We start from the raw sequence: 22275 nt of genomic DNA, 5'->3' as shown, positions 1-22275 counted from the left end.
ATTTGTAAGCACATGCTGTTTGTCATTTTCTGGACAGAATAAAAATGAGGTATAATCCTGTACATTCATCTAGGTATTGTATATTTTATTGAGGAAACATTAAAGTAGGTACCTCATCATTTCAAGACTGTAACAAAGAAAAGGATTTCAAGTTTTGGGGGCTGTTGGTAGGAGCCTCTTTCCAAGGAAGTTCATTATGTTGAAATTTAGGCTGCATTTTTTTTTTAATTCTCTCTCTGCACTGTGCTGTGCTGACCCTCAGCTGCCATAATGAACTGTTTATTCCTGTATCTGGCACTGTATGACTCCTTTATTTCTTTGGCAATGATTGGGTGAACCTGGAGTAGGGCCATCATATGCAGTGACGGTCAGGGAATTTGTTTAGACATTAGCCCTACTGTGCACATATCCAGTAAGCCACCTCTTGTTTTGACAAGCATTGTGCATCAGTATAGGCTTATTCTTGTTTGTTCGGTTGATGTAACCCCTTTAAACTCTCTTGCCTTCCTCAAAGTTAGCACTCTATGTGGTCTGTCATCTCCACTGGAGTGTCTACCCCTCGTCCAGTCATCTGATGATGTGCATCTCACATCATCCCTCCAAAGAGAGGCAAACCAGCCAAGCTACATTACTCTAGTCTTTCCAGTGACAGCTTAAGCAGGCAGTTGAACTCTGACCACGTTTGTGATAGGTAGAAGTAATTTGTTGACCTCTCAATGTCATATGCTTGTTTTACATTAAAGAAATGTAAAAAAGCTAGTGTTTAGATCTCCACCCATCACACATTTTGTGTGTGTGTGTGTGTGTATCACATGATCAACTACTCACCTTCCAAATGCAATTAAAAAGCTCCACTTGAAATCCTTATGTTGCTCTGTGCCACTGCATCCTTGGCCTCTACAGTATATATATATATATATATATATATATATATATATATATATATATATATATATATATACACACACACACACACACACACACACACACACACACACACACACACACACACTGTAGAGGCCAAGGATGCAGTGGCACAGAGCAACATAAGGATTTCAAGTGGAGCTTTTTAATTGCATTTGGAAGGTGAGTAGTTGATCATGTGATAGATACTATAGACAAACTGAACAAAGTAAGGAAATTGGATAGCCGTTAAACAGTCATAAGAAAAGGCAGAGAGATGTTGAGAAGGTGCTGACTGTGGACACTTTACTAGGACTTCAGAAGGATGACAGGGAGAGTAAAACTTGTGGTAGATGACCAGGTTAGACTAGAAACCTGACTGTGGCTGATCTGAATGACTAGGCTCACCATAAAAACAGACTACTGGAAGTTCGAGACAAAAGAAGCCAGCATCCCAGTGGTATTTGTTTAAAAAAAAGGAAAGAAAGAAAAAGAAATTAGCTAATTCACCTGATTTGGCAGATAATGACCTGCAGAGAGAGTGAGAGCTCATAGAATGTTTGTTCCTGGATAATAAACTACCCTTCAAAAACTCATACAATATATAATATACTTCCCTATGTATACTCAGAAGGAGGCGGTTCTCTATCATTTCTTGCAGCCAAGGAAGGTCTGACATCCCTCCTCTGGGCCAGTAATCAAGGAGCCTCAATCCTCACCACTGACACTGGTGAGGGATGTTCATTTGGAACAAAAATAGATAACAGTATTTTCAGATAAAGCTCTCTGCACCAAGCACAATTTCCCTTAAGACCACACAGGGAGCACAATCAGTCCTGAGGCTAGGTTTTCCCCTCTCTCTCTCTCTCTAGGCCCCAAATAAGACTCCCCACTGACACAGCTCTAGAGTTAAGTTCTTAGTTGGGTGTTCCAAGCCAAGTCCTCCACCACCCTCTCTGTGAAAGCAGTGCTCTCATTGTCCCTGTTCCGAGTAGCTGACATACACACTTTAAGACTTGATTTTCACACACACACACACACACACACACACACACACACAAACATCTGAGAAGGGCTGGCAAAGATTCACTACCTCTGCCTAGGCTATAAGGAAGATGTACTGCTGCCAGAACACCCACAAAGCCAGCTACTCTAAGGCTGTTGTCAGGGTACCCAGTTATACTGAGTGAAGTTAATACTAATACCAGTGGTAGTGTTGACCAAACAGCAAGGTTTTCAGGGGCGGCCACAGTGGCCCCAAATAAATATAAGTACTCCCAAAGGTTAAGATATTCTCTAAAAGACCAGCCACAATGAAAACGTTTAAATATATTTAATAATAAATAAATAAATAAAAGTACTAAATATTTATTTACAATAAACACAATTTCAGTCACAGGAAATATTAAAAATAACACTGATAGAGAGATTCACACAGATACAGAAAAACAATACTTAACTAATCTTGCTTTATTTTCCTGACTGATCTAAATAATTACTTTCCTACTTGCTTAATAATGCAAGGTAGGATGAAGTGAGTGAGTGATCCTTCTTTGTCAGGTTTCAAAAACAGACTGCTCTGAGAGTTCCTTCTCATCTAGTATTAAAGCATAATTTCAGTGCTGGCTTACAGGATGACATCACACACATCTGGTCATGGTTCCCACACTACCCCCTTTACTAGATACTGAACCAGAATCTAGCCACCTGTGTGTCACTACACACACTCACACACACACAGGTTTGCTAAGATGTGTTATAGCGTCTGGAAGTTATAAAACCATTTCAGAACTTCCACCCTTCCAGAGTAGCAATTAGTTCACACCTAAGGACAGTACAGTAGGATTCCTAGTCCTGGCTTTCACAGACTTGTCTTTGGCTGCAATCAGAACTAAAAGATGCAATCTTTATGGCTTTTTAACCAGGTAAGTTAATTTCAGACTATTTTTCAGTGTTCTCTGGACTGAGATTAACTTCTTCTCTTACAATATATTCATTTCAACAGTTACAGTACCGTCTGACATACAGGTGTATTTCTTTTCTGCCCAGCAGGATCCACTGTTAGTACATTTTTAACACAAGCAGCTTTACAAATACATTTTTCATCACAAACATCTGTGCAAATCAATTTGATATACAAATGATATATAATTCTTTACAAAGCTCCACCTGGTTATGCTGGCATTTGTTACACGTGCACTGCCCTACTCCCTCTTTCATAGCTGGCACTTCCTGTCATTGTCACAGAAGTTATATACAAGAAAAAAAAACTTCTGTGTTGGATTTCAGTGCTGAAAACTGGAGGAATTGGAAGAGTCAACAAGTAACTGAATTTCCATCTTGTTTATGGTACTTATCCCCCCCCCCCAAAAAAAAAAAAAAAAAACAAAACAAAAAAGAATTACCAAGGCACTTTCAAGCCAGCTGGTTTGGTGTATGGTATTTGGACATTATTGGGCACTTGTGATGCTCATTCCTCAAGTAATTTAGAAGCGGAATGGCATCAGGTCCCAGTTCCACTTGATGGAAGACAATGTCACATATGAATGTCTGGCCCATTTTCTGTTTTTAGGCAGATAATTAGTCAGTGTGAGAAAGCCAAGCAGTAGCAGAATCTTTCTCACAGACAGGCACTCCCAGTGACTAGTGCATTGTCTGGTATGGAATAAGGATATCTGCATCTTAATTTATCTGCAGTTGCCAGCAGTTTGGTATTTCTTTTTGTTCTTCACTTTAAGTTGCTTGGCAGCACAGAAGAAAAGTTTGTACAGATATTGCAGTTTGTTACAGTTTTTATCTGCTATTTTTCTCAGTATGGAAAGATGGAGTTGAGATGTGTATCACAAAAAACGAAAACTATCCACATTAGTTATTTTATAGTGTTTGACCAGGTATGGTTTTGTAAGTTGCTGATTACTGTTTGTTAGAAACTTTGTAACATTTTCAGTCATCAGATATTTGTTTCATGTATGAGGTTAATGCGATTGTAGTTTAGGAATAATTTTAACCTGTTGTAAATTGTTTTTATGGCAGCTTGATGTTTTGGTATTTAGAAGCATTTCAACAGCTATTGCACATTATGTCAAGCAGTTTTTTTTACAGATGGATTTTTGATTTAATTGCAGTGATGACAAAATATCTGTTAATGTTTACATTGCGCTGTTTGATATTTTCAACTTTATAGTTATTTTTAGCATGGAATTTTGAGAATGTTGACTTCTAAAAGGTAGCAGAATCCCCCATAAGATTTTACATGAGTGGAGCACGTATGCATTGCACTTAGCAGTTAGCATTATATGTTTGGTAGTTGTTTTGGCATTTATGAGCATTGTGTCATCTGTGGACTCTCTATTGCCTTGGAAGAAAAGCTGTTGGCATTGAGTACTATCACTGTCATGATTTGTACATAATTAAGTGTGGTTTTGATTTTTATGACTGTAATAAGCTTTTCATGTTTATCTGCAGTGGTGGTGCTGCAGTAGCGTTGTCGCCTCACAGTTAGACGTTGCCCGTTCGATTCACAGAGCGTCTTCTGTGTGGCGACATGCGTGAAAGGGCGTTCCTTTGTTGAAGGTTGTGCGTTAGGCCCGGCAAGCCAGCACGTCAAAATCTACTGCCAATCATTGGCAGATGGGAGTTCTGCTGTGGCGACCCCTAACCGGGAAAAGCCAAAAGAAACACTTAGCTTTTCATGTTTATTGCAGTTAGCTACTCATTTTACTTGGTATTGGTTTTGTCCAATATCTGCATTCTAGCATTTTGAATCTTGTAGTTACTGGTGGGAATGGAGGGATCTTCATGTAGCCCTTTTAATTGCATTGTACGTAATTCACTTATAAGGTTATGTATTGTACTAGAGGAACAGTTGGTAGTATGACCATGTTTCAAGTTAGGAAAAGCTGATTTAGGACATTTATTCAATCTTGTAGAGTGCCATGGGAGAAATTTAACTTGTTGGCTGGCGGCCTGTTTCTCACCTTGCTGCTGTGTGGTGTGTAAAAATAGACTATTAATTTTGAGGCAGATTTGAAGTGGTGGCTTGCAAGTAGCACGTTAGCAGAAAGTGAGTTTGAGTGGAATAAATTCTGTTGCTTGTAGTGGGAACGGACTGAGAGAACTTTTTAAAGGGTGGTGGTGGTTGCTCACATTAGAAATCCAATTTCCTGAATTGTTTATAAGCAACTTTAACTAAAGAGGAACACACACAGCCAGTAAAATTGATGTTTGGTGCTCTGTATCCCTCATTTGAGGGCAGTAAGCAAGGAGGTGTAGCTTTGCTGCTGGCCTGGAGTTTGGAGTTTAAAGTAAGGGCTCATTTGCACAATATACACAGTTCTGAATTAGTTATTTATTGGCACTGGTGGGTAGTATACTTTCCCATGATGATGAATATTTCTGATTTGAGAGAAATTACAGACATTTTTGTTTTCAGGAAGGTGCTATAATTTTAGTAGGGTTGTGGAGTCTTGCAACAAGTTATGAAATTGCAAGGGGGTCCAAGTCCAAGTCATGAAAGTTCCATAGGTTAAGTACTGTTCTTTCTGTCTTTCCGTAAAGAGTTTAAAATGTATGGGCCAGCAGTGTGGGTCTTTGAATCTGTTAACACGTCATTCTTACAGACTGGAGTATCTTCAAACATAGATCATTATGAAAAAAGTAGATGGCCTGGGCACACTGGAACAGGCTGTAAACTATTTAATTCTTAAAACAAAACAAAATATAAGTGCTTTCACCCTGCTGTAGTGCTGGGCTTTTTCAAGTCCCAGACCATCTACTTTTTTCTGAGATTTTTGGTTTTGTATGTTCTGAGTGTTGTGCCAATTTTTCAGTTACGAACAGATCATTATGAAGCAGAGGCAGAGCTTCATAAAAAAAGACAGTTGGAGCGTAGAAAGCTTCAGAGCTTTTTTGCTGCCGAAGTGAGTGCTCCTTTTGTGGGGACTGTGTAACTGTTAGTCGGTTAGTGATCTTCATGACCTGGGTAGGCAAGCCCCCATTGGGGAAAATCTTCTACTCCTATTTTAGGAAGGAAACTTTTGATGTTATGTTGTCCTCTCTCGCCTTCATTCTTGATGGTTAGGTTCGGAACCGAGCATCAGTTCTGACTCAGCCGTATACTAAAGCTCGAGAGCTTTCACTGGCTCGAGGCTGCATCCTTTCTGAAGATGCCCAACGACTGTTCCTCATTTCTCGTTTGCCACTTTGAAGCATCGGGATTGCTTTTTCGATGGCTCAGGCTAACTGGATTTTTTCTTAACCCTTTTGTGTGATTGCTAATTAATAATTTAGTAGTAGAATAATCTCCTTTTATTGCTATATCTTGAGTGTTCCTTGTTCTTGATAAAGGTCCTTTCCAGTCTATGTTTTTGGCTTTGTGTGGGCTGTCGTTTTTCTCTTGGGCCTCTATCTAGCGTTGCCCCCCCCCTTTTAAGAATCTGTTTAAGTTAGAGGATTCCCTTTTTCTCCCCTTAGCCCGTTTTAGAGGGCTCCCCTTTATTCCTTTCACCGTTTAAATTAGAGGCGTCTCCTCATGTTAGAGGAGTGCATCGTTTAAGTTAGAGTCTCTCTAACTTTCCTTCCCTCTTACCACTCTTTAAAAAAAAAAAAAAAATTGTTTCTCGTTATAGAGTAGTTGTTTTTTGTAGTCTTGCACTTGTGTGAAACTTTTACCAACTTGGTGTCTTTCACTGCTGGTTGTGACCTTTTGCTGATAGTAACAGGATATCTAAAGGGTCCAAACAGTCCAGCTTTAAAAAGTGTGATTCTTGCACACAAAAAATGTAAATCACTGATGGTCACACTAGTTGTGTGTGTTGCTTGGGCACCATCCACTTGCAGGATTCCTGGTCTATTTGCAGTGCGTTTAGTTCAAGGGTCATGCAGGAACGGAAAAATAAGCTAATTCTTTGGGGTTTGTTAAAGGGGCCTTCTGATTCGGCGGTTGAAGGGTTCCAAATCTTCTTCGGCTCCAACTTCCGAGCTGTCAGAGACCTGAAAAATTGAGTTATTTGGATTCGAAACCTGTCTGTTCCAAAAAGGAAAAGTCTACTTTGGTTACGCTTACAGTTTCGGAACCATCGAAAGAGAAGTCTGTCACTGTCCTTGGATCCGATTCGTTCGGTGTCGCAGTCTCCTCTATTGCAGTCGGTGGCGGGTAGCCACAAGTCCACCCATTCCTCTCAGTCATCCAGGAGCCTTTTGGATGATGATGTGGAGCAAGTGGTTAGAAGGTTGCTTCGTACACTGGCCCTGGCAAAAATTCTCATCAGCCCAGATGGTCGTGGAGTCAATCCCAGTAGTTTAATTACCTTCTGTTCCTCCTCCAACTCAGTTGAGTTCAGAGCCAGAGTGCCCAGAAGTCAGAGTTGCTGTGCCGATCTCAGCTCCAACCACTTTGATGTCTTCCATTGAGGTGTCTGGGGGCAGAGACTCCCTTGTCAGTTCCGGGAGGGAGAGTCGAACCGGGCCCTTGTCTGATCTGACTCTTCCACTAAGGGCGTCGACACAGGTGATTTTGCCACCCACATCAACCTCAGAGCCATCCTCTTTGGCACGGGGGAGATCTCCTGGAGCTCGGAGTCGGAGGCTCTCTCGGCCCAGGATCATGGTGCATTCGAGGTGATGAGCGTACTTTCCACTAAGACTGCTCCACCTACACTTCCCCCCAAAGGGCCATTGTCAACCTCTACACCATCCCTCCAGCCCCAGCGTAGAGAGCTAATGCCCTGGGACACCCCACTGGGCGAAACTCTCTCTTCCGAAAAGTCCCCGAAACATCCACCTGAGGAGGTCCCTCGGAAGGAAGAGAACGTGTAAGAGGAAACGCATAGACTCCCCTGAGTCTATCACATTCAGTACTGACTTAGAGGATTCAGAAGGGTCCTCCGGTCACCCTCTGAGGATGTCTCCTTTTCAGACATTTTAGAGATCCTGAAACAGAGAGGTGGCTGGAAAACCCTCTCCCCTTCTGAAGATAAGTCTGTGTACCTGGAGGCATTTGATTCTCGACCCTCCACCTCTTGGGTGTCGCCGCCTTTCGACCAGCTCCTGGGTGTAGTCACTCGAAAGGCATGGAGGTCTCCAGAGTCTGTGGAGCCGGTTCCGAAGACACCCAACAAATTTGTTACAGCCTCAGAAGACAGTTTTTGACCAGAGGTGTATGAATAGATCCTATGGTGGTGGCGGCAGCCACCAAGAAAGAATTAGCTGAAACTTCTGCATCTCTCCATTTGCCAAATAAGGAGTCTCAAATGATAGATAGATATGGGAATCTTATGATGTTCATTGTGTTTTACTGTTGCAGTCCTTACAAAATGGGTTATCTGGCTCCCAGTAGCCCACAGTCAGCCAGAATACCAAAGTCCTTGGTATATGATGTCGACTGCCTTCGGCTTAGGCCTGACATCAGGACGGCAGGTACAAAAGACACCATTTCCTCAGTCTTTCTTGCTGCAGAGCCCGAAGCAGAAGCATTTTGCACGAGTGCCAGTCGGCTGAGTACCTTCTTTTTGTATTCCGATTGCTTAGTTTAAGACATCCTCAGATTAGTACCCCATTGGGGACCCTCTTTTCTAGCTTTAACAAATGTCAGAGAAAGTTAATAACTGTCTTGCCTGTGGAAAACAGATTCCGCATCATGATTTTCACTCTTATTGCATTACTTGATTGGGCCTTGAGCACGATGTCCCTAATTGTGTTCTCTGTGTTTCTTTCATCCCACGTACCATACGCTGTAGAGCTAGGATCTTGTTCAAGCATTTCGGAGTTTGGCCTAAGTTCGTCAGTATGGCGTCTTCTGGTCTTCCGACTTCAGATGTGCCTAAGAAGCACAAGGATAACGACCGCGACAGACTTGGGGTCAAATTAGCCGACGACGTCCCTGTTAAGTTGGTTGTCGGCCCAGCAGTAATCAGTGAGGTGCTTTCTTTACCCCTGCAGTCCGCGGATGTTCAGCTGTAGGCGTCTGTGGAGACCTTTTCTGAGTCCTCCATACCGCAGGCTTCCACTTCGTCTTCTGACCCTCTGCCAGTCTCCGCCTCTGATGGATCCGGAGCTGCTAAGCAGGCGCTAGCTTCTGAGGCCTCTTTTCAACGCCCGCAGACGAGATCCAGACTGACGACCTTGATTCAGACTTCTGTGGTGGCTAGGCCTCCTGAGTCCCTCCGGCTTTCTAGCAGGCCATGCAGCCAAAAATCTACTCCTAAGCAGGTGCTGGCCTCCCCTCACATGCCTCAGGCTCAGATGGTTAAAATGGCTAGTGATCTCTTGACCCTTATCAAGGGCTCTCCGCCACCTCCTTCTACAAGGATTGGGGAGTTGTCCCCAGAAGCTTTCTCTGCTTCAGACTCTTGAGGTTTTCAGCAACTCTGCTGATGAAGAGGGAATCTCTCCACTTTTTTCTGGTTTTGAGGCTTCTGATGCAGAAGACTCCATCCCTTCTGCCTCCCCTCCAGAAGATTTTTCTTTTTGAGATACTCTGAATACTCTTAGGGAGCATATCAAATGGGAAAGTTAGGGCTACCCTCAGTCTAAGAAACGTATTAGGGAATTCTTGAATTTGCCACAGCATAAGCCCTTGGCTATCCTTCCGGTTTTGGAAGTTGTCGTTGATGTTTTCATGGAGATTTCTTTAACTCCTAATTCTGTTCCTCCTGCTCCCAGAAAGCCTGGCTGGTATTAGAGTTCCTGATTCTCATCATTTCCTTTTCAAGAATCCTACTGCTGATCCAGAGATCATTTCTCGGGGCCCTAAGGGTGTTTAAGCTGCGGTTGCTAAAAATCCTGTTCCTTCTGACAGGGAATCTAGGGCCTTGGATAGATGGGGTAAAAAGGTTTATACTTCTTCCACCCTGGATATTAGGTCTGTTAATTGTCATTTTCATATGCTTAAGTATCAGCAGCATACTTTGGAGGTTATTAAGGCTGAAATTGCTGGTGTTCCTTCCCTGATGGAGAGTAAGGACATGCATGATTTATCGACTTCTGCCACTCTTGTCACTAAACATTCTCTACATTGTGGTTTTGACACTTTGGAGGCTTCTTGCAGGGTAGCAGCCACTGGTTCTGTCATTAGAAGACATGCTTGGCTCAGGAAACAGCCCCTTTCTGAACCTATCAAATCTAAATTACTGGATGTGCCTTTGCACAAGGATAATCTTTTTGGTAGCAAAGCAGAAGAGGTGTTGAAAAAGTTGGAGGGTAAGGCCAAATCTGTGCAAACTGTTAAGGATTTTCTACAAGTTCAGCCTCCTCATTTTAGTAGACAATACCGTTCTAAGAATTGGACTTTTTCTGACCCTACTAAACAGAGTCGCACTAGGTCTAGGGGTTACAGGTCTTCTAGGGGACAGACTTCCACCCCTCAAAAGGCTAAGCAGTGGCAGGCTTCCTCTTCAAAATCAGGGAGTTCTAAGCAAACTTCTCAAAGCAAGCAAGCATTCCCAATGACTCCGGGCTTCCCCTGCCTGCCTCTGCGGGCCCAGGGTTTCCTATGGGGGAAGGTTAGCCATTTTTGCAAATGTCTGGTTCACCATCACAGATGACAAATGGGTGCTCAAAATAGTATCCCAAAGCTACAAGTTCTCCTTTCACACCTTCCCTGTCCACCAAGGATACCCAGATATCCCCCCAAATCAAAGGGCAGAAGCAGAAAAACAAGTTTCTTCTTTAATAAACCTGGAAGCAATAAAGCCAGATGTTCATCGTGTTTCACTGTTGCAGTCATTACAATTGGGTTATCCAGTCGACCCGAGTTCCAAAGTCTATGTCCGGCGTCGGTTGCTGTCGCTTCCTCCCTGACGTCAGTGCGCCAGGGGTGTAAAAGATGCAGCTGGCGCCATTTTCTTCAGTCTTTCTTGCCGCGCGGTGCCTGAAGCAAAAGCAGTTCGCAAGTGCCGGTCGGCCAACTCCTGAGATTTTCAAATTCGAATTTCAGATCCGAAGTCTTCATTAAAGCTAAGTACCCCGTTGGGGAAACTTTTTTCTTGCTCCAGACCTATGTCAGAAAAAGTTAATTGTATTTTTTGTGGGAAGCTAATACCTCATAAGGATTTCCATTCTTACTGTATTCCTTGCCTAGGCCCTGACCACGACGTTGCTAGTTGTCGGTTTTGTGCTAGATTTAACCAACGCACTATTAAGCGTCGGTACGATTTTGCATTTCATTACTTTGCAGAAGATTTAATTATATAATGCCGTTGGAACAGCCGACTGCCGGAGTTTATAAAAAGCGCAAAGAAAAAGAAAAGGACAGGCATCTGAGGTCCAAAATCTACGACGAGGCTTCCGCTAGGCCTGTCGCCGCTACCTCAGAGCCACAGGCCACTTCCGACTCCCATGTGGAGCCAACTAGGCCGCTGGAAACTCAAGGTAGTGGACAGTCGGAAACTATTCCCTCAGATGGGTCCGGAGCTGCTGAGCAGGCATCAGCTTCTCAGGGTGTTTTCAGGCCTACACAGTTATATGTGAAAACAACTTCAGCTTCAAAGGCAAAGACTAAAGCTGCTCTAAAAACAAAGAAACAAGTACAGCATTCTCCTGGACAGGCCTCCATGCCTAAAAAACAGATGCTTAAAATGGCCGAAGACCTAATTTCTTTGATCAGGGGTACCCATCCCCCTCCTGATAAGAGGCCTAGGCAACAGATAGAATATGAATCTTCAGATCAGGTTTCCATTTCCTCTGATTCCTCTTCTGAACAGGAATATTCTCTTCCTCCCTATGAGAATTCTGATGCTGAAGGATCTATCCCTTCAGCCTCTCCTCCTGAGGATTATTTGTTTGGGGAGACCCTGCATACTATGAGGGAGCATTTCCTCTGGGAGAGCCAAGATTACTCAGAATCCAAGAAAAGGCTCAGAGACTTCCTTTTATTACCTCAGCACAGGCCCCTTGCTATTCCTCCTGTTTTAGACATTGTAGATGATGTATTTTCAGAGTCCAGTCTGTCTCCTGACTCTTTACCTCCAGCTCCTGTTCAGCCAGACAGATACTACAGGATTCCTGATTCACATACATTTCTTTATAAAAACCCTGCTGCTGACCCAGAAACTATCTCTCACGGTCCCAAAGGGGTCAAGGCTTCCACTGCAAAAAACCCTATCTCCTCTGATAGGGATTCAAGGGCCCTGGACAGATGGGGGGGGGGAAAGATTTATACTTCTGCTACCTTGGCTGTAAGAGCTTTAAATTGTCACTTTCATATGCTTAAATATCCGCAATATCTTATGTCACTGCTTAAACAGAAAATGTTGACAAATTCGGAATGTGCAGAAAAGAAAGAAATGCAGGATTTATTGCATGCAGCTGAACAAGTGGGAAAGCATACTTTGCAATGTGGTTTTGATTCTCTAGAGGCCTCCTGCATGGCCGCTGTTACGGGTTCTGTCATTAGGAGGCATGCTTGGTTAAAAGAACAGAATCTGCCTGATCATGTTAAAGCAAAACTTTTAGATGCTCCATTACAGCATGATACCTTGTTTGGTGTTAAAGCAGAAGAGGTGTTGAAGAAAATGGAGGACAAAACTAAATCTATGCAAACAGTTAAGGATTTCTTACAGGTACAGCCTCCCAGATTTAGCAGGAACTGGCCTACAAAGAATTAGTCCTTTCCGGTGTCAGACAGGCCACAAAGAGGCAGATACAGATGCCCCAGAGGCAGATCACAGCCCCACGGCTCATACAGGCCTAAACAATGGGGTGCTTCTACCTCCAAAAGCAGAGAGGAAAAATCGCAGCCATACAGGAAGCAGGCTCAATGACTTTCCCCTGCCAGCACCAAGCACTTATCTTCTGGCAGCTCCTTTGGGGGGAAAACTAGCACTTTTTCCACAAAATTGGCACATGATAACCCAGGACAAATGTGTCTTAAATATCGTATCACTAGGCTACAGGTTCCACTTTTCACACCCTGCCAAAGCCAAACGGTATGCCAGACCTGCCACGCAATCAGTGGGCAGAGGCACAAAAATAAGTTTCATCCCTCATGGACATGAGGGCCATTCAGCAAGTACCACAGCAAGAGCAGGGACTAGGATTTTACTCAATACTATTCTTGGTGCCCAGAAAGGACAAAGCCTGGAGACCAATACTGGACCTGTCTATCCTAAACACATTTCTGGATATTCCAAAATTCAAAATGTTAACTCTGCAGCAGCTTCTGCCCATGCTGGGCAAGAAGGCTTGGCTTGTGACTTTAGAACTAAAAGAGGCATACCTGCATGTTCCAGTCAGACAGTCATGCAGAGGATACCTCAGATTTATAGCTGGCTCAATGCACTACCAATTCTCTGCACTGCCCTTTGGCTTATCTACTGTGCCCAGGGTCTTCACAAAATGCCTGGCACCAGTAATTGCATTTTGCAGACAAAGAGGAATGCAAATATATCTTTACTTGGACGACTGCCTTATTCAAGCAGGGAACAAGGACATTCTACTACAGCATATGGCGTTTGTAAAAAGATTACTAACAGGTCTAGGGTACACAGTAAACGAAAATAAATCAAAACTCGTACCCTCTCAAGAGATAATATTCCTGGGTGCAAACTTTAATACAACTGCCCAGATGGCTTATCTCATGCCAGACAAACACAGACAACTGACTACTTATTTCAAAATGTTGGCAACAAAGACCCAGTTATCTGCAAGAAAAATTCTGCAGGCTTTGGGCTTTATGGCATCCTGCATTCTGATAATTCCATATGCAAGACTGCATATGAGGAAACTTCAATGGTATCTAAAAAGTGTTTGGACTCAACATTGCCACAGCCTGGAAACAATAATTACCCTCATTCCCTGCCTGCAACAGGAGTTTCCATGGTGGGCAAAGGCCTGTCACCACAACACGGGACAGCCATTCACCTTACCCACAGCCAGGCAGACATTGACAACAGATGCATCAGATTATGCCTGGGGGGCCCATATGGCAGGAAGATGTATTCAGGGCACATGGTCCGCAAGTCAAATGCATCTACATATCAATCAAAAAGAGATGCTAGCTGTTCAAAATGCCCTGACAGCCTTCAAGGATACACTTCATCCAGGGCAACTACTGATAAAGATGGACAGTACTACAGTCATGTGGTACATAAACAAGCAGGGAGGCACACAATCCTACCCCCTCTGCAGACTAGCCATGAACTTGTGGGACACAGCATTGACTTGCCAAGTACATCTGCAAGCACAATTCCTGCCAGGAAAGATAAATACTCTGGCAGACGAACTAAGCAGAAACCTAATGGATCCCCACGAGTGGAAATTGGATCAACAAGTCTTCAGCATGATAACAAGGAACTGGGGATGCCCGGACATAGACCTTTTTGCCTCCCCTCACAATTACCAACTACAGAGATTCTGCACAAGGACTTATCACAAGCAAGCATGGAAAGTGGATGCTCTATCTTTCAGCTGGAAAAACCTAACAGTATATGCCTTTCCTCCTCTGCCTCTCCTCCCCAAGGTACTCCTCAAGGTCAGACAAGAGAAGCCAAAAATGATACTGATTGCCCCAGACTGGCCCCGCCAGCACTGGTACCCAATCCTAAAGAGTTTGTTTGAATGTCTAGCTTGGGCATTACCTCAAATTCCTCACTTATTGACCCAACTAGACAGATACTGCACAACCAACTCAGGACCTTAAACCTGGCAGCATGGCGGATAATGTAGCCATTCAAGACGCACCTCTCTCTAAAACAGTGATGGATGTTATTTTGATGGCCAGGCGGCCTAGCACCAGAAAATCTTATGCAGAAAAATGGAAGAGATTCTGTGCTTGGAACCAGGCACAAGGTATTGACACAATTGTTCCAAATATTCCTCAGATTTTGCAATATTTAACTGAGATGCTGGATAAAGGCCTTTCCTTTTCATCAATTAAAATTCATGCCTCTGCCGTTTCAGCTCATTACAATACAGAACCACCTATTTTTTCTCATCCATTACTAAGGCAGTACCTCAGAGAGGCCAAAAACATAAGACCTCCAAGGAGATCACCAATATTTGCATGGGACCTCAACTATGTTTTGGAAAAACTCACACTGCCTGCTTTTGAGCCAGCCTCTGCAGCTGATATAAAATTCTTATCCTGGAAAACAGCTCTGCTCCTAGCAATAACCTCCGCTAGATGAGTCTCAGAGTTACAGGCACTCATGACTGTTTATCATTTTCCATCCTGACAGGGTTTCTCTGAGGACAAACCCTACATTTATGCCTAAGGTAGTGTCCAGTGTGGCCCTTAACCAAGCAATTAATTTGCCTACCTTTTATCCAAACCCACAGAATAAGGGTGAGAGACTTCTGCATTTTTTGGATATTCACAGGCAGCTACGCTTCTACTTGGACAGAACCAAAGCTTTTAGAAAGATGAACAACTTCTAGTGGCATATGCTGCAGGATCACAAGGAAAGCCTATCTCAAAGCAGACTATTTCAAAGTGGATAGGCCACTGCATTCATTTCTGCTATTCACAGCATGGCAAATCAGTGCCTAAGGGCATTAGGCCACATTCAACCAGAGCAACAGCCATTTCAGCATCCTTCCTCAGAGGAGTACCGACCAAAGACATCTTAGAGGCTGCAACTTGGAGTTCATTGCACACTTATACAAAGCACTATCACTTACCTGTCTACTCTAAATCCAGGGCAGGCTTTGCCACTGCAGATGTTCATCGTGCATACAGCTGCAGTCATAACAGATGGGTTCTCCTGCCATCAGGCGGGTCCTCGGTCGGCCGAATTCCAAAGTCTAGGTCCGGCGTCGGTTGTCGTCGCTTCTTCCCTGACGTCAGTGCGACAGGGGTATAAAAGAACCAGCCGACACCATTTTCTTCAGTCTTTCTTGCCGCGCGGTGCCCGAAGCAGAAGCAGTTCGCAAGTGCCGGTTGGCCAGCTCCTGAGATTACGAAAAATTTGGAAACCGAAGTCTTCTTAAAAGCTAAGTACCCCGTTGGGGAAACTTTTCTTGCCTCAGACCGATGTCAGACAAAGTTAATAATTGTATTTCTTGTGGGAAGCAAATACCGCATAAGGATTTCCATTCCCTCTGTATACCTTGTTTAGGCCCAGACCACGACATCTCAGTCTGTCACTTTTGTGCTACCTTCAACAAACGCACTATTAAGCGTCGGGCAGAGTTCGCCCAGCATTTTTTTGGGAAAGCATTTAACTATACCATGTCGTCGGATACTCCGACTCCGGTTTTGTCTAAAAAAAACGCAAAGACAAGGACCGACACTCGAGGTCCGCGGCCTCTACCGACACCACGCCAAAGCCGACTACACGTGGTCCGGTTCTCAGTGAGGCGCCTACGCAGCCCCTGATTACCGACGACACATCTTTGGCGGTGTCTCCTGTACCCGAGGTCGCAGGCTCCTCGGCCCATACCCTAAAAGACCAGCTACACAGGGCCCATCTCCAGGCCCCATGCCTAAGAAACAGATGCTTAAAATGGCTGAGGATTTAATTACTCTAATCAGAGGTTCTCAGCCACCTCCGGACAAAAGGCCCAGAGTGGAGGAAGATTCCCCCTCCTCTGATCAGGGTTCCATTATTTCAGAACACTCTGATGATCAGGAACAGTCTTACTCCCCTTTTGAAGACTCTGATGCAGAGGAGTCTATTCCTTCTGTATCCCCCCCCCGAGGATTACTCATTTGGGGAAACATTGCATACCTTAAGGGAACACTTCCACTGGGAAGGCCAGGATTATTCAGATTCCAAGAAAAGGCTCAGGGAATTTCTTTTGTTACCCCAGCACAGGCCTCTGGCTATACCCTCCTGTCTTGGACATCCTAGATGATGTTTACTCGGAGGCCTGCCTTAACCCGGACTCTCTACCTCCAGCTCCAGTTAAGCCTGACAGGTACTACAGGATTCCTGACTCACACCAATTTCTTTACAAAAGCCATGCTGCTGACCTAGAAACCATCTCACAGGGGCCCAAGGGAGTTAAGGCTTCCATTGCCAAAAATCCACTGCCTTCCGAGAGAGATTCCAGATCCTTAGAAAGGTGGGGAAAAAAGGTATATACCTCGGCTACCTTAACCATGAGAGCCTTAAACTGTTAGTTTCATATGCTAAAATACCAACAGTTTCTGTTATCTCAATTGAAAAGTAAAATGTCACAACCTGAACAACCAGACTTCAAGGAGTTGCAGGATTTGATGCATAGTGCAGAACTAGTGGGTAAACATACCTTACAATGTGGTTTTGATGCTCTAGAGGCCTCATGTAGAGCTGCTGTTACAGGCTCAGTCATACGTAGGCATGCCTGGCTCAAGGAACAAGCCTTGCCTGATCATGTCAAAGCTAAATTACTAGACGCCCCTCTTCAAAAGGATGTACTATTTGGGGCAAATGCTGAGGAAGTATTACGGAAAATGGAGGAAAAAGCTAAATCAATGCAAACTGTGAAAGAATTTCTGCAGGTTCAACCCCCACGTTTTAGTAGAAATTGGCCTTCCAAAACTGGTCCTTTCCTGCCACAGACAGACCCCAAAGAGGCAGATACAGGCGCCCGAGGGGCAGAGGACAATCACAAGGATCGTACAGAGGCAGACAATGGCAAGCTCCTACACAAAGAGGTGGTGAGGACAACTCACAATCTTTCAGAAAGCAGACCCAATGACTTTCCCCTTTGCAGGCCAACCAGGTCTCAAATGGCAGCCCCCCTTAGGAGGAAAGCTGGCACTATTCTCAAAATTGGCATGTTGTCACAAAGGACAAATGGATCCTGGACATTATAAACAGAGGCTACAAATTCCATTTTCATACCCTTCCAAAATGAGAGGCATGCCAAACCTGCCACACAATCAAAGTGCAGAGGCACAAAAGCAAATTTCAGATCTTATAAACATGAAAGCTATTCAAGAGGTACCTACACACGAACAAGGTCAAGGTTTTTATTCCAGGCTATTTCTGGTGCCAAGGAAGGGAAAAGATTGGAGACCTATTTTGGATCTTTCCATCCTAAACACATTCCTACTCGTACCAAAATTCAAGATGCTCACTCTACAGCAACTTCTTCCCATGCTGGGCAAGGAGTCTTGGCTGGTAACATTGGACCTCAAGGAGGCATACCTGCATGTCCCAATCAGACAAAATTGCAGAAGATACCTCCGATTTCTTGCAGGTTCAACCCATTATCAATTCTCTGCATTGCCCTTTGGCTTATCTACTGCCCAGAGTATTCACGAAATGCCTGGCATCAGTAATTGCCTACTGCAGACTTCAAGGGATACAAATATACCCTTATTTGGACGACTGCCTGATCCAAGCGGACAGCAAGCACATTCTTCTGAAACATCTGGCTTATGTAATAATGTTATTAAACTCTCTGGGATACACAGTCAACAAAGAGAAATCAAGGCTAATACCCTCTCGGAATATAATTTTCCTGGGTGCCAATTTGGACACAAACACCCAGATGGCCTACCTCACGCCAGAGAAGCAGGGGCAACTAATTCAATATTTCAGAACACTGGCAAATTGCACCAGGCTGACTGCAAGGAAAATCCTGCAGGCTCTGGGATTCATGGCATCTTGCATCTCACTAATCCCATGTGCAAAGCTGCATATGAGAAAACTACAATGGTACCTAAAAAAACATATAGTCTCAACACAGCCACAGTTTGGAAACAATAATACCACTAATTCCATGTCTGCAAAAGGAATTTCTGTGGTGGGCTCAAGCATGTCAAACACAGGTCTTCCATTCAGCAAGCCTCAAGCAAATCAAGCCATCACAACAGACGTCTCGGACTACGCCTGGGGGGCGCACATGACAGACCGGTGCATTCAGGGCAAATGGTCCCAAAAAGAAAAGCACCTTCACATCAATCAAAAAGAAATACTAGCAGTAATAAATGCTATTATAGCTTTCAAGGACCTTCTACAACCAGGTCAACTATTGATAAGAACGGACAACACCACAGTTATGTGGTACATAAACAAGCAGGGAGGAACACATTGTTATCCCCTATGCAGACTGGCCATGTCACTTTGGAACATGGCCATGGACTTACAAATGGAACTACAAGCACAGTACTTGCCAGGCAAGGAAAACACGTTGGCAGACAACCTAAGCAGGAATATGACAGATCCACACGAATGGAAGTTGCATCCAAAAGTTTTTACAGAAATAATACAAGAATGGGGAAGGCCAGACATAGATCTCTTTGCCTCCCACAAAAATCATCAATTGACAAAATTCTGCTCGAGGATCTTCCATCCAAAGGCCTGGAGAGTGGACGCTGTTTCTTTCAGTTGGACATCAATGACAGTTTATGCCTTCCCGCCTCTTCCTCTGCTGCCCAAAGTCCTATTGAAGACCAGAGCAGACAGACCAAAGTTGATCCTCATTGCTCCGGACTGGCCAAGGCAACACTGGTACCCACTCCTGAGGAGCCTGACGCATTCCCCTCCATGGACCCTGCCTCTAATGCCTCTTCTTCTGACTCAGCACAGCTTCAAAACTCTTCAGTCAGCTAAAAACACTCAATCTAGCCGCATGGAAGATTCCTTAGCATCACAGCAGGCCCTACTCTCCAAGGAGGTGCAGGATGTCATTTTGGAGGCCAGAAGGCCATCAACTAGAAAAGCTTACTCCGCAAAATGGAAACGTTTTTGTGTCTGGAATGAGAAAAAGGGCCAGAACCCTGGAAAACTGAATTTACCTCAAATACTACAATATTTGGCTGAACTGCTAAGCAGTGGACTTTCGTTCTCCTCCATCAAAATCCATGCCTCAGCCATTTCTGCAGAATACAACACAGATCCTCCTTTATTCTCTCACCCTCTTTTAAGACAGTTCCTCAGAGGGGCTAAGAATTTAAGACCTCCAAGGAAACAACCAATACCTGCTTGGGATCTCAATTTCATTCTGGAAAAACTGACTTTGCCTCCCTTTGAGCCAGCTGTCTCATCAGATTTGCAATATTTGTCCTGGAAAACAGCTTTCCTTCTGGCTATCACTTCAGCTCGTAGAGTTTCAGAACTACAGGCTCTCATGGCTGTTCAGCCTTTTATCATCTTCCATCAGGACAGAGTTTCCTTATGAACCAACCCGTCCTTTATGCCTAAAGTGGTATCCAGGGTAGCTTTAAATTAGGCCATACATTTACCTACTTTTTATCCCAATCCTCAAAACAAAGGAGAGAGATTACTACATTCCTTGGACATCCACAGGCTACTGCGTTATTATTTGGACAGAACAAAACCTTTCAGAAAATCAGAACAGCTCTTTGTGGCCTATGCGGTAGGAGCTCAAGGAAAACCAATTTCCAAACAGACAATCTCAAAATGGATAGCCCACTGCATACGCTTTTGCTATTCCTTTCATGGCAAAACTGTACCTACAGGCATTAGAACTCATTCCACCAGGGCCACAGCCACCTCTGCAGGCTTCCTCAGAGGAGTTCCTACCAAGGATATTTTGGAAGCAGCCACTTGAGTTCTGTGCATACCTTCTCCAAACACTACAACCTACCATTATACTCCAAATCTAGAGCAGGCTTTGCCACTGCAGTCTTGCAGGGCATTTTGGCTCCTCCTAGTTCCACCTAGTGCCTACCACCCCTTTCTTAGCTTTGGGATTCTACCCATCTGTTATGACTGCAGCTGTATGCACGATGAACATAGTACAGTTTTGTACCTACCATAAATGTAGATGTTCGAGTGCTAATACAGCTGCAGTCCAGGTTTCCCTCCTTCCCCTCTAGGGGTATTCTTTTATGGTGTATTTGCTTGCAACTACTGGTTTTTGATTATATTGCATTGCATTACTACATAATTTTATGTATTGCCTTCCTTCTGGGGGCACCTGACATCTGGGGCAAGAAAAACTGAAGAAAATGGCGTCGGCTGGTTCTTTTATACCCTTGTCGCACTGACGTCAGGGAAGAAGCGACGACAACCGACGCCGGACCTAGACTTTGGAATTCTGCCGACCGAGGACCCGCCTGACGGCAGGAGAACCCATCTGTTATGACTGCAGCTGTATTAGCACTCGAACATCTACATTTATGGTAGGTACAAAACTGTACTTTCTGCAGGACCTCATAGCCTCGCCTAATCCTGTTTAGCACCAGCCTCCCAACCTTAGCTTTGGGATTCAACCCAATTGTAATGACCGCAACAGTGAAACACGATGAACATAGTACAGTTATGTACCTACCATAAATGTAGATGTTCGAGTGTAGTAACTGTTGCAGTCCAGGTTACCCTCCCCCTTTTCTTTTACTGGGACTTATCTGTACTTCTCTATTCTATACAACCTATGGGGTGTATTTGTTTGTAGATGAAGGAAAAGTTGTTTTTTTGTGTATGCATGTTTATTGGCATAATTTAGCCTACCATTTTAGGGGCACCTGACATCTAGGGCAAGAAAAACTGAAGAAAATGGCATCTGCTGCATCTTTTATACCCCTGGCGCACTGACGTCAGGGAGGAGGCAACAGCGACAGCAACCGACGCCGGACCTAGACTTTGGAACTCAGGCCGACTGCGGGTAGCCTGCCAGCAGGATAACCCAATTGTAATGACTGCAACAGTTAATACTCTCGAACATCTACATTTATGGTAGGTACACAACTGTACTTTCTTGCACTACATATATGCCAGGGTTTCTACTCAAGACTTTTCCTGGTCCCCAAAAAAGGGGGCACATCGTGCCCTATTCTGGATTTGTCCATTCTAAACACTTTTCTGGTAATTACCAAATTCAAAATGCTTACTCTTCAGCAGTTGCTGCCAATGCTGTCCAAGGATTCCTGGCTGGTGACTTTGGAGCTCAAATAAGCTTATCTGCACATCCCAAAAAGGGAAAGCTGCAGGCAGATGTTCTTCGTGTTTTACTGTTGCAGTCATCACATTTGGGTTATCTGCTTGCAGTAGCCCTCAGTCAGCCTGATTAACAAAGTCTTGAGTCCTGCATCGGTTGCTGTCTCTTCTTCTGTGACGTCAGGTAGTCAGGGGTATAAAACGTGCAGCTGACGCCATTACATCTATCTTTCTTACCGTGCCGTGCCCGAAGCAGAAGCAGTTGGCAAGTGCTGGTCGGCCGACTCCTGAAATTTTCGTTTTCAAGTTTCAGAACTGAAGTCTTCAACTAAAAGCTAAGTACACCGTTGGGGAAACTTTTTCTTGCTCTAAACCGATGTCAGTAAAAGTAAATAATTGCATTTCTTGTGGAAAGCAAATACCTCATAAAGACATTAATTCGTACTGTATTCCTTGCCGAGGCCCTGACCATGACGTACCTCGCTGTCAGTTTTGTGCCTTATTTAAACCACGGACTATCCGTCATCTGTATATTTTCACTTCTAAATGTTTTGGTGCCCTGTTCAGTTATCCAGATATGTCTTGCGGTAAGCCATCCGAC

General features: G+C 44.0%; 1 protein-coding gene across 2 annotated transcripts in view; it reads left to right on the top strand.

Annotated features, from left to right (window-relative positions):
* Window positions 1-22275, top strand: part of TRIP12 (thyroid hormone receptor interactor 12) — a 3849287-nt gene that overhangs the window by 1524554 nt on the left and 2302458 nt on the right. The gene's annotated exons all lie outside the window — the stretch shown is intronic.

Source organism: Protopterus annectens, chromosome 5.part0, assembly GCF_019279795.1.
Source record: "Protopterus annectens isolate FY-2018-M chromosome 5.part0, PAN1.0, whole genome shotgun sequence".
Taxonomy (NCBI): domain Eukaryota; kingdom Metazoa; phylum Chordata; order Ceratodontiformes; family Protopteridae; genus Protopterus; species Protopterus annectens.
The sequence above is the reverse complement of the archived record's forward strand: the minus strand, read 5'-3'. Positions and strand labels throughout refer to the sequence as shown.